We start from the raw sequence: 13,253 nt of genomic DNA on the forward strand, positions 1-13,253 counted from the left end.
TCACACTGCAAAGCAGATAATTCAGAAACTCTTCTAGCAGAAGAAATAGCAACCAAAAACAGAACTTTCCAAGATAGTAACTTAATATCTATGGAATGTAAAGGTTCAAACGGAACCCCTTGAAGAACTGAAAGAACTAAATTTAGACTCCAAGGAGGAGTCATGGGTCTGTAAACAGGCTTGATTCTAACCAAAGCCTGAACAAAAGCTTGTACATCTGGCAAAGCTGCCAGTCATTTGTGCAACAAGACGGATAATGCAGAAATCTGTCCTTTTAGAGAACTAGCTGACAATCCTTTATCCAAACCTTCTTGGAGAAAGGAGAGAATCTTTGGAATTTTAATCTTACTCCAGGAGAATCCTTTGGATTCACACCAACAGATATATTTTTTCCATATTTTATGGTAAATCTTTCTAGTCACAGGTTTTCTGGCTTGGACCAGAGTATCAATCACAGAATTTGAAAACCCACGCTTGGATAAAATCAAGCGTTCAATTTCCAAGCAGTCAGCTGCAGAGAAACTAGATTGGGATGTTCGAATGGACCTTGTACTAGAAGGTCCTGTCTCAAAGGTAGCTTCCATGGTGGAGCCGATGACATATTCACCAGGTCTGCATACCAAGTCCTGCGTGGCCACGCAGGAGCTATCAGAATCACCGAGGCCTTCTCCTGTTTGATCCTGGCTATGAGCCTGGGGAGGAGAGGAAACGGTGGAAACACATATGCTAGGTTGAACGACCAAGGCGCCACTAATGCATCCACTAGAGTCGCCTTGGGATCCCTGGATCTGGACCCGTAGCAAGGAATCTTGAAGTTCTGACGGGACGCCATTAGATCCATGTCTGGAATGCCCCATAATTGGGTTAACTGAGCAAAGACCTCCGGATGGAGTTCCCACTCCCCCGGATGGAAAGTCTGACGACTCAAATAGTCTGCCTCCCAGTTGTCTACTCCTGGGATGTGAATAGCAGATAGATGGCAGGAGTGATTCTCTGCCCATTGGATTATCTGGGTTACTTCCTTCATCGCTAGGGAACTCTTTGTTCCCCCCTGATGATTGATGTACGCAACAGTCGTTATGTTGTCCGACTGAAATCTTATGAACCTGGCTTCCGCTAGCTGAGGCCAAGCCAGGAGCGCATTGAATATAGCTCTTTGTTCCAAAATGTTTATCGGGAGAAGCGACTCTTCCCGCGACCATAGGCCCTGAGCTTTCAGAGAGTCCCAGACCGCGCCCCACCCCAAGAGGCTGGCGTCGGTCGTGACGATGACCCACTCCGGTCTGCGGAAACTCATTCCCCGAGACAGGTGATCCTGGGTCAACCACCAGAGAAGTGAGTCCCTGGTTACCTGGTCTACTTGAATTTGGTGAGACAAGTCTGTATAGTCCCCATTCCACTGATTGAGCATGCACAGCTGTAATGGTCTTAGATGAATTCGAGCAAAAGGAACCACATCCATTGCTGCGACCATTAGTCCTATTACTTCCATGCATTGAGCTATGGAGGGTTGAGGAATAGAGTGAAGAACTCGACAAGCTTTTAGAAGCTTTGTCTTTTTGACGTCTGTGAGAAAGATCTTCATTTCCACAGAATCTATTATTGTTCCCAGAAAAGGAACCCTTGTGGACGGTGACAGTGAACTTTTTTCTATGTTTACTTTCCACCCGTGAGATCTGAGAAAAGCCAACACAATGTCTGTATGAGCCCTCGTTTTGGAAAGAGACGACGCTTGGATTAGGATGTCGTCTAGATAAGGTGCTACAGCGATGCCCCTCGGTCTTAGGACCGCTAGAAGGGACCCTAGCACCTTTGTGAAAATTCTGGGAGCGGTGGCTAAACTGAATGGAAGAGCCACAAACTGGTAATGTTTGTCCAGAAAGGCGAACCTCAGGAACTGATGATGAGATTTGTGGATTGGGATATGCAGATACGCATCCTTTAGATCCACGGTAGTCAAAAATTGACCCTGCTGGATTGTTGGTAAGATTGTCCGAATGGTTTCCATCTTGAAGGATGGAACTCTGAGGAACTTGTTTAATATCTTTAAATCCAGAATTGGCCTGAAAGTTCCCTCTTTTTTGGGAACCACAAACAGGTTTGAATAAAACCCTAGACCTTGTTCCCCGGAGGGGACTGGGTTTATCACTCCCATCTTTGATAGGTCTCTTACACAATGTAAGAATGCCTGTTTCTTTATCTGGTCTGAAGATAAGCGAGACAGGTGGAACCTTCCCTTTGGAGGAAGTCCCTTGAATTCTAACAGGTATCCCTTGGAAACTATCTCTAGTGCCCAGGGATCCAGAACATCTCTTGCCCAAGCCTGAGCGAAGAGAGATAGTCTGCCCCCTACCAGATCCGGTCCCGGATCAGGGGCTACCCCTTCATGCTGTCTTGGTAGCAGCAGCAGGTTTCTTGGTTTGTTTACCCTTGTTCCAGCCTTGCATGGGCTTCCAAGCGGGTTTGGGCTGGGCCGCGTTACCTTCTTGTCTAGCGGCAATGGAGTTATTAGCCGGTCCGTTCCTGAAATTGCGAAAGGAACGAAAATTAGACTTGTTCTTAGCCTTAAAAGGCCTATCCTGTGGGAGGGCATGGCCCTTACCCCCAGTGATGTCTGAAATAATTGAAAATAATTTCCTTCAATTCCGGCCCAAAAAGGGTCTTACCCTTGAAAGGAATATTCAGTAACTTAGTCTTGGACGACACATCTGCCGACCAGGATTTTAGCCAAAGCGCCCTCCGCGCTACTATAGCAAAACCTGAGTTTTTCGCCGCCAATTTCGTTATTTGAAAGGTGGCATCCAATATAAAGGAATTAGCTAACTTTAATGCGTGAATTCTGTCCATGACTTCTTCATAGGAAGTCTCTTTCTGGAGCGACCTTTCTAGTTCTTCGAACCAAAAGGACGCAGCTGAAGTGACAGTAATAACACACGTAGCTGGTTGAAGGATGAACCCTTGCTGAACAAAAATCTTTTTAAGCAATCCTTCCAATTTTTTATCCATAGGATCTTTGAAAGCGCAGCTGTCCTCTATAGGAATAGTTGTGTTGAAACAGCTCCCTCAACCTTCGGGACCGTTTGCCATGCGTCCCTTCTAGGGTCTACTATGGGAAACATTTTCTTAAATATAGGAGGTGGGGCAAAGGGTACACCTGGCTTCTCCCACTCCTTTTCCACTATGTTCGCTACCCTCTTAGGTATTGGAAAAGCGTCGTCGTGCACTGGGACCTCTAAAAATTTGTCCAATTTGCACAACTTCTCTGGTACTACCATGGAATCACAGTCATCCAGAGTAGCTAATACCTCCTTAAGCAAAGCGCGGAGATGTTCTAGCTTAAACTTAAATGCCACTAGATCAGGTTCTGCCTGTTGAGAAATTTTTCCTGAGTCTGAAATTTCACCCTCAGACAGCCCTTCCCTCACAGCCAATTCCGATTGATGTGAGGGTAAAATAGATAAGGCATCGTCAGCGTCTGATTGTTCATCCTTTTTATCTGTATTTAAAACTGAACAATCACGCTTTCTCTGAAAAGCTGGCAGTTTGGATAAAAGATTTGCTATAGAATTATCCACTACTGCTGATAATTGTTGCATAGAAATAAGCACTGGCGCGCTAGGTGTCGCCTGCGCGGGCAAAGCTGGTGTAGACACAGAAGGAGAGGATGTAGAGCTATCCCCACTACCTTCATTAGATAAATCATCTTGGGCAACATTATGAAAAATAACAGAGCTGTCCTGATTTTGTTTGGACGCTATGGCGCAATTATCACAAACACTCGAAGGGGGAACCACATTTGTCTCTATACACACAGAACATAGGTTATCTGATGGAACAGACATGTTAAACAGATTTAGGCATGCAAACAATGCAATAAAAACGATTTTAAACAAAAACGTTACTGTCTCTTTAAATAATAAAATGACACATTTATTTCTGAATGTTCAAAAAACTATGAAGGCAATATCCGATTTTTCTGAAATTTGGACCCCAGTGTCTTAATGCTTAGAAAGTATTGAACAGCAAATATGGAGACTCTAGCTCTTAAAACAAGCAAACCGGAGCTAATTGTTGGATTTAACCGTTTTTATACACCACAATCCCAGCTACAGCCTTGCTGCAGCTTTTTACCTTCCTTAGGGGTCACCATTCACAGAAAAAAGCCTTTTGGAGTCACTTTCTGAACCACAGGACCCTCTCACATGAATCTGCATGCACTGCCTTGAAATTCAACTGCGCAGCTGAAGTGCCAAAATGAGGCTTCCTCCCTCAGCACACTAGAGTGAAGGGGCCTTCCTGACTAGATTTAGGTGTCTAAAACAAGCCAGATCAATAAAAAACGTTCCCAAGTTTATGTGAGCTTATAAAATATTTCAAATGGTATAATATTGTAATAAAAACCAATCGATTTAGCGCCTAACAGTGTCTACCAGCATAAAAAACAAAAAGGGGAAGCCTGTTATCTTTTTTGCTGAGGTGAAAGAAAAATGGCTTACCGTTTCCCCTGAGGGGAAAAATGACTGTCATCTAGCATTAGCCTGTGTTGTTAGAAGGAGACTAGTCATACCTGAAGCAGATAAGTCTGCAAACTGTTACCCCCAACTGAAGTTCTCTTGTTTCAACAGTCCTGCGTGGTAACAGTAATGGATTTTAGTTACTTGTGCTAAAATCATAGCCCTCTTAAACAGAAATCTTCATCACTTTTCTGTTATAGAGTAAATAGTACAAGCCAGCACTATTTTAAAATAACAAACTCTTGATAGAAGAATAAAAAACTACAACTAACACCACAAACTCCTCGCCATCCCCGTGGTAGATGCTACTTGTTCAGAGCGGCAAGGAGAATGACTGGGGGGCGGAGCCAGAGGGGGAGCTATATGGACAGCTCTTGCTGTGTGCTCTCCTTGCCTTTCCCTGTGGGGGAGAACATTTCCCACAAGTAATGGATGACGCCGTGGACCGGACACACCAATGTTGGAGAAAACACCAGCTTTTAGAATCCAAGCTACCCCATATTTAAAGAAAATAAAATCGATCCTTAGGATACTAATAAGCAATAAAATGGACGAACTATATATTAAGTGTTATACTTTCAAAGCACAAGAATATCAAATAAGGTGGTCTTAATGTATTTTACAATTTGTGGAATGACAGGGGAGCATTAAGAGCAGTAACTTACCATTTATGTATTATAAACCTTTAGTACGCCCATATCCTATCAATAGCATTAACTACTATACATCGGGGGGGAATTGGATATTTGGTTGAGCACGTAATGCTGGGGACAAAACGGGCTGAGTATATGTTGAGCACATATCTAGTGTTGAACTTAGGGGGTATGTACTAGCGAATGGCCTTGTTATACCCAGGCACGCAAGTGTAGCTATGGTATTGTGAACATTTAAATGTGTGTGGTAGGAGTAAACAATTTCTATTAGGAGTAGAATTATTACCGACACCAAACTCAAAGAATGCCCTAGTTAACATCACAAAAAAGTTAAAGGCGGTCAAATAGTTCAGTGATTCAAAAAGAACCAATAGGAGAGCAGTATGGGGACACACACCTCCTTCCACGCAAACAGCGGGAAGTTTAAAAGGAAGCCAGAATTAGAACACAACACTTACCTCTGATGAAAAAGCTCTGAGTAGCTTTGAAACGCGTCAGGTGTCATATGGTGTTGTGTTCCGACTGCTCACCGCCCGCAAAGCTTTTTTTCTTTATTTTATGTTGTTTTATATGTTCTTATACTATATCTGTAGTTGGCAGTAGCCTTTTAAACTGAACTTTGGTTCGATAATTTGTTTGCCGTTTAATTGCCAAAAAAACACAAACGCAAGCTTTTTTACCTACAACTATTTTTCTGGATCGTATTTGAGATTTTTTATTGCCTGTGTGATACCTCATAGTGATTGAGGTGATACTTTGTAAGTAGATACTCTAAATCCTGTTTTATCACAGTTACGCTATGTCTTTTTTTCTATCTTTCTACTACACTCCATAAAACGAACCGGAGGAGAGGACTCACATTGATCCTAAAGAAATCTTCACCATACTCCAACAGAGCCACATCCAGACAGACACTGGACATAGATTACCTGGGAGGATTAACACACAAAATCTTCGTGCTGAGCCGTACCCTTACCTCATACGATTGAGGTTACTTTCCCTAAGTAGGAAAAAAAGCCCATTAAGGGATACGTCCACAGCTATACTACAGTAATTTTATCCAGCCTGCTACTTGTGCAATATGGACTTTGTCTTCTCACTTTATCTTATCTAGTAGCTTATGTTTGTATCTATAAATTTCCATACACGCTGTTAATTGATTTTTTTTATATATATTCCATACATATTTGCCTCTTTATGAACATTTGAATGCTACCTTGACTGCTATATATAACAAAAGAGAAAACAGTTCTCCGATATACTGTGTGTTTGAAACAAATTGGTTTTATTACCCTCGTATTGCTACAAAATAATTGTTACTCAAGAAAGGATAAGACCCTGTTATAGTGTTTGATAAATCTATTACAAACATCTATATATTACTAATGTTTTGAAGGGTTCTATAAAAGACTCATAGATTTTGTGTTATCTATCTCCAGACGGATAGTTTTAAACTATAAGCTATAAAGAGACCATTCAATACGTATTTCTTTCACACAAAGCTTATGTATAATTTCAAAGTGGATACAGCGCAGTGAAGTGTTTAACTCTTTTTTAATATTATATATATATATTTATATTTTAAATCCAAAGTAAAATGAATCCTTCCTCCAAGAGTCAGCAACCTGGGTGCAAACATGTAGTAAATAGTTCATCAAAAAAGTGATGCACTCTTAGGAATTTTGGACAAACAGTGTCAACATTTATTTGACATATAAATAAATAATACATGTTGACACTGTTTGTCCAAAATTCCTGAAAGTTAATAATTTTTTGCTGAAATATATTAAGTACCTAGTGAAGTGATCATTCTGGAACGGTATAACAATGCCAAAAGTGACATTTATCCAAGCAGTCCATGGTGGGAGTCTACACTGGACTCTTGTCTTTATATTTATCTTTTGAGTGCCTATATAGAACATCAATATAGTTGCACCTCTTAGAGCCCTAAATAAAATTGACAGCGCAAATTAATGGTTTATCTTAAACAAAAGAGAGGGCCACATAAAACTATCTTGGGGGCCGCATATGGCCCCAGGGCCTGTACTTTGAGACCACTGCTCTAAAGCATCTGTGAGATATAGGTAAATAGAATGGTAAATAGCATGCACATACATGTAAACAATCCTTTTTGGTTATCTCAAATATATGCAATATATCTGGACATCACTTATAATGCGAAGAGCATGTTTTCTGTGCGACACAAGTAGCATTTTGTATCATTTTCAAGGGATAGGATACTAATAATAATAATCAATCTTAAAAAAAATATTCCATAACCAGTTTGATTCATTCTCTTGCTGAAGAAACGGCATTGCACTACTGGGAGCTAGCTGCATACATCTAGTAAGCTACTCACAAAAGACTAATGTGTGTAGCCACCCATCAGCAGTAAGCTCACTTTTTCTATATGTTAAGTATATATTTGAAACAAGGGACACCAAGATAATAAAGCAAATTTTAAAATCAAATAATTTTTTTAAAGGGATACTGTACAATAGATCATTTTTGGTCATAAATATTTTGTACAGGTTTAGCCTATCTGGTAGTGGTTTGGTAAACTTTTTTAAAAAAAATTACATTGTTGAGATTATCAGAGTACTAACTAAGTCCCTAAGTTGCACATGTACACTCAAGGCTACAGACTACTACTTCCTGTTTGTGTGATGGGCCTTTTCATATGGAGGTAGGAGTGGGAGGGTTTTATTTTTCTGCTGTGTCAAGCCCTATGGTTGTACAGCCTGAAATCCTCAACAGTGATAAACTGGGCGTTTTGCAGTCATTTTTCATAAAGCTTTCATACTGGATTTTTAAATCAGTGTTTTTTTATTTTTTAAATTTGTAAAGTGTTCTAGTACAGGCAGTTCTGTGTAAATTGTTGTGTAGTGTCCCTTTAAGTGTATTAACACTGCATGCTATATCTTCCCCATGCAAATTCAAAGGTAACAGAGAAAATGTTTTTGCTCTCAGGGTACAGATCGAGCATAATAGTTTTATTTTTATTTTAAAAATATCAATCGATTCATATTATACATTTAAAGGACCAGTCAACACATTAGATTTGCATAATCAACAAATGCAAGATAACAAGACAATGCAATAGCACTTAGTCTGAACTTCAAATAAGTAGTAGATTTTTTTATAACAAATTTCAAAGTTATGTATATTTCCACTCCCCTTGTACCATGTGATAGCAATCAGCCAATCACAAATGCATATACGTATAATCTGTGAATTCTTGCACATGCTCAGTAGGATCTGGTGACTCAAAAATTGTAAATATAAAAGACTGTGCACATTTTTTTTAATTGACGTAAATTGGAAAGTTGTTTAAAATTACATGCTGTATCTGAATCATGAAAATTTAATTTAACCTGAGTGTCCCTTTAAGTGTATTATTTGTAGAATAAACAGCAATGCACATGGGTAAGCTGACAGCATGAGGCATATAAATGCAGCCAGCAGCTCATGAGCCTTCCAAAGTATGCTCTTCAACCAAGAACAACAAGGGAATGAAAATAATCAAATGACAGAAGTGAAATGAAACAAAAATTAAAATTGCATGCTCCACATTAACGACATATCCCTTTCATTTAGAAATTAAGAACATTTACAATAAAAAATACTTTTAGATAAAAAAGTACATATATAAATATCTTTTTGATTAAAAACACAAATACATACAAGCATGTAGTCTCGTATTCCAGGAACTCCAGACACAGGCCCACTCAGTATTAAGCGTCTGATGATATCCTTGGATGCAGGATAGGTCACAGAAGTTGATGCCCCCATCTTCGCCTTGACCTTGATCTTCAGGTCCGAGTAGCACATCTTGAAATGAATTACCGAGTGAGGACCCACCCCCTCGGAAGATAGAGTCCGCTTTCCTTGCCCAGATGTCAGCTTTTTCTTGGTGCGAGGTTCGGGCAAACAGGCGCACATAAAGCTGGTCGTAGCACCGCTCTATCTCACTTGCAAGTACAGTGTTCTCTGAGAATAGAATATCCTTTCCACCCTCTCCCTCTGCAGTGCCAGGTATGGCTTGATGTTGAGCCTATAACAATAGTAAAAAAAATAAATTAATACAGTTTCAGGACAATTTGAAATGGCTGTAAAGCTCTTCCCACTGATGACATCACAATCTGGGCTGCATTAAAGCCTACACTAGTTACAAAAGACTTTTAAATTGGATTCAACAGACTGTCAATGCTATTCAGCAGTGCTTAGATGTAGCCCATATCATGATGTCATCAGTGGGCTGAGCTTGCTAGCCATTTCAAAGTAGCCAGAAAATAAAAACATTTTAAAATGAACTTTTTGCTATTACTGCTGCATTATATAGAAAGGGCTGCAGGAGGATCTAACACTTTAAGATGATACAGGTTTAGACTGTCATTTTAATCATGGATACCTCTTTAAAGGGTCATTAAACATCAAAATGATATTGTATAAATATATTTATATAATCCCTTTAATTACAATTCACCATTTTTTTCATAACCAACTGTTAAATTAATACACATTTTAACTGTGTGATTACCTTGTATCTAAGCCTCCGCAGACAGCTCCCTTACATCAGTACTTTAAACAGACTTGCATATAAGGCAATTAGTACTGACTCTTAAATAATTCAAATGGGGTGGGCACAATGTTATCTATATGGCACCCATGAACAAATAGTACATGTTTTTAGCTATTCATAGTCATACTGTGAGTCAAGTTGGTTCATTTTTAAATAGGTCACTAGAGTGTGCAGCCAATTGTTGTTTGAAATATAACAGTATTATGCATTTACATTTCTTACAGCAAATGAAAAGCTCACAATTTCACAATGGAATTACATGAAAACGGGGAGGGGGGGGGGAATTAAGGTATATAGCTGAGTTTATGTATACAGTTTATTATCTTATATTACCATCTTAAGTTGTTAAATGGACCTTAAAGGGACATTATACACCCCCAAAAAAAGGGCTATTTAACTGAAGCATTCAAAGAAGATAAAGTTTGTCATTCACATGTATTATTAATTTTGCTGGTAAAGGTCCTAAAAATTATGATAAAGTTTGAAGTGATGTCACTACATAAGAATATGTCCGTAATATGACTAGGCCTCGTTTCTTGGAGGTTGGTAGAGAGAGGTGCTCTTCTGAAGATCTGATTTTATCCTCAAATTGATTGTTTTCTGCAAGAGAGGATAGGAGATTCATACAAGCCATGTAATCCTCTTAGTAGAATATTGGTGTACTATAGCTGCTGGATGTCATAGGGAAGTTCCAAGGACTCATTCCAGAATATCTGTGCTGTACTCCCTGGAAGGGAAAACTGTGTTAGTTAGTCCTATACCTCCTGGGGACAGTGTACATAAGGCTCTATTACTGAGTAATTTCTGTCCTTAAGGGGGAATATCTCATATCCTAGACCTTCTGGAATTTGGGGTGAAAGGATAGTGTCTGTGTGTCTGTGTAGATACCTCTGGTGGAGGTTAATTTTACACATATAAGTACAGGCAGCACCTAGGAAGCTGCACCAGGTCCTCTAACAAGACTTGCCACCCGGACCCGGTGCAAGCTCCCTACGATGTACTATAACCTCAGTGGGGATAATCATATATAGGGCTGGCAATGTGCTACTGCTCGGGGCACACTGTTTAGAGAAGGGCCTAACAGGGGAGTTAGCATTTTTTCTCCTGGAGCCTCTATGATGGCCGATACATGCTATTTTTTTTTGCGCCATGTATGAAGGCGCTCATTAGCGGTGGGCGCGTTGGTTAGTGATTTAGAGGCAAGCTGACGTCACAGATCCACTCTTCGCGCGGGTGCTGCATTGGTCAATCAGAAACAGCTTTTGTGATTTTGACTATTCCTCATCTAGCTCTAAGAGGGAACTTTCAGATTCTAACTCATCTAAATAGTCAGAAAATGAGTCTGAGGACATTAATTTTAGGTATAAGATGGAACACCTAAGGTATTTTCTTAAAGAGATGTTGTCCACTCTGGAAGTACCAGAGTCTAAGCCTACACAAGAAAAACAGGATCATAAACTAGACATGGTATTTAAACCTAAGCTAAAGACCCCTGAAGTGTCCCCAGTTCCTTCATTGGTCGTGGACATTATTACCAAAGAGTGGGATAAACCAGGTGTCCCTTTCTCACCTTCACAGTTTCAAGAGAATGTTTCCTCTCCCGGAGCATCATTTGGGGGTGTAGAACACCATCCCTAAGATGGATGGTCCTATCTCCACTCTGGCCAAAAGCAAGACCATTCCTCTGGAGGATAGTACCTCTTTTAAGTACCCTATGGATAGGAAACTAGAAGGTTATCTAAGGATGATTTTTATTCAAGAAGGTTTACTCTTCCAGCCTGCTGTTAGTATAGCAGCAGTGGCTGGGGCAGCGACTTTTTGGTGTGATTCCCTGATGGAATTAGTCTCGGTGGAATCACCTTTGGAGGATATCAAAGACCGCATCCAAGCTCTAAAGACGACCAGCTCCTTCATTTGTGACGCCATCGTCCAAATTATTTGCCTCAATGTCAAGACTACTGGTTTGACTGTGCTCGCTAGAAGGGCACTATGGTTAAAGTCCTGGTCAGCTGACATGGTTTCCAAGTCAAGGCTTCTATCTCTGGCCTTGAAGGGTAAATCTTTATTTGCTATTAGCTGTATTTATGTGTATTTAGCCCACTCCTCATTATTTACTCTAACATACAGCTATAATATGCTCTAAGACTGGAATTATTTATAATGTTGTATTGTTTCCAATTACCTGTGAGACAAGAAACTCTGGGTTTCACCATTATATTGTTTTATCTGTTAACTTTATTCCAAACATTTTAATAAAAATTGAACTGAAAAAAATCAGATATTTTCAATCTAATGTTAACAATCCAGACAAATTAGATTTAGAGAATTTTTTATAATTACCCGCGTATGCCGGTGCTATCTGGAGACTGTGTACAAGTTTTACTGTATGGTATAGTGCACTGGTTTTCAAACCTGTCCTCAGGCCTCCCCAACAGGCCATGTTTTCCAAATTACTTTAGATGAGAGCAGGTAAAATAACCATGTTTACTAATCAGCTGATTATTTCACCTGTGCTCCAGTACAGATATCCTCAAAATGTGGCCTGTTAAGCAGGCCTGGGGACAGGATTGAAAACCAGTGGTCTGGTAGTTGTAGTAGATTTCTGGCTTTCGCCCAAGTGGCCCGGGTTCGTCTTCCTGTATTTGTAATTTTTCTGCAGTCAAGATTACTTATTGCTAAACTAATTTAAAGGTAGAATATATCTTCCATTAACAATGAATATTAATAAACCAATATCAAATGGAAAAGGCCGGTTATGTACTGCATAAAGGTTTGATGTGTTACTTTAATATGAACCGCGTTCATATTTAAATTATTCATTGACCCTACTGTTTAAGACGGGACAGTCTTTTTTTTTTTACTTGACGAGTAAAGGAAAAGGTGGCAGTGGCTCGCATGTGGATTAGACTGGATGGACAGATAAAAAGGCATACTGCAAACACTACAAATTATGCCGTCTGCACCTTTTACTTGTGAACCAGACACAGTACATGAAGATATAGATTTCTCTTGCAAGGTGTATCCAGTCCACGGATTCATCCTTTACTTGTGGGATATTCTCATTCCCTAAAGGAAGTGGCAAAGAGAGCACACAGCAAAGCTGTCCATATAGCTCCCCTTCTAGCTCCACCCCCCAGTCATTCTCTTTGCCGGCTCTAAGCACTAGGGTCTCTCTCGGGAGTGTAAAGTGAATGTGGTGTTAGAATTGTAGTTTTATTATCTTCAATCAAAAGTTTGTTATTTTAAATGGTACCGGTTTGTACTATTTACTCTCTAGCAGAAAAGTGATGAAGATTTCTGCTGAGAGGAAAATTATTTTAGCATGTTGTAACTAAAATCCACTGCTGTTCCCACACAGGACTGAGGAGTACCAGAAAACTTCAGTTGGGGGGAACAGTTTGCAGGGTGATCTGCAATAAGGTATGTTCAGCCCGTGTTACCTGCAAAGCGTGATAGCTCCGTTTTAAGAACAGATTATGAGCATTCTGACACTTTGGTAGCCGT

The sequence above is a fragment of the Bombina bombina genome, chromosome 4 (genome assembly GCF_027579735.1).
Source record: "Bombina bombina isolate aBomBom1 chromosome 4, aBomBom1.pri, whole genome shotgun sequence".
Taxonomy (NCBI): domain Eukaryota; kingdom Metazoa; phylum Chordata; class Amphibia; order Anura; family Bombinatoridae; genus Bombina; species Bombina bombina.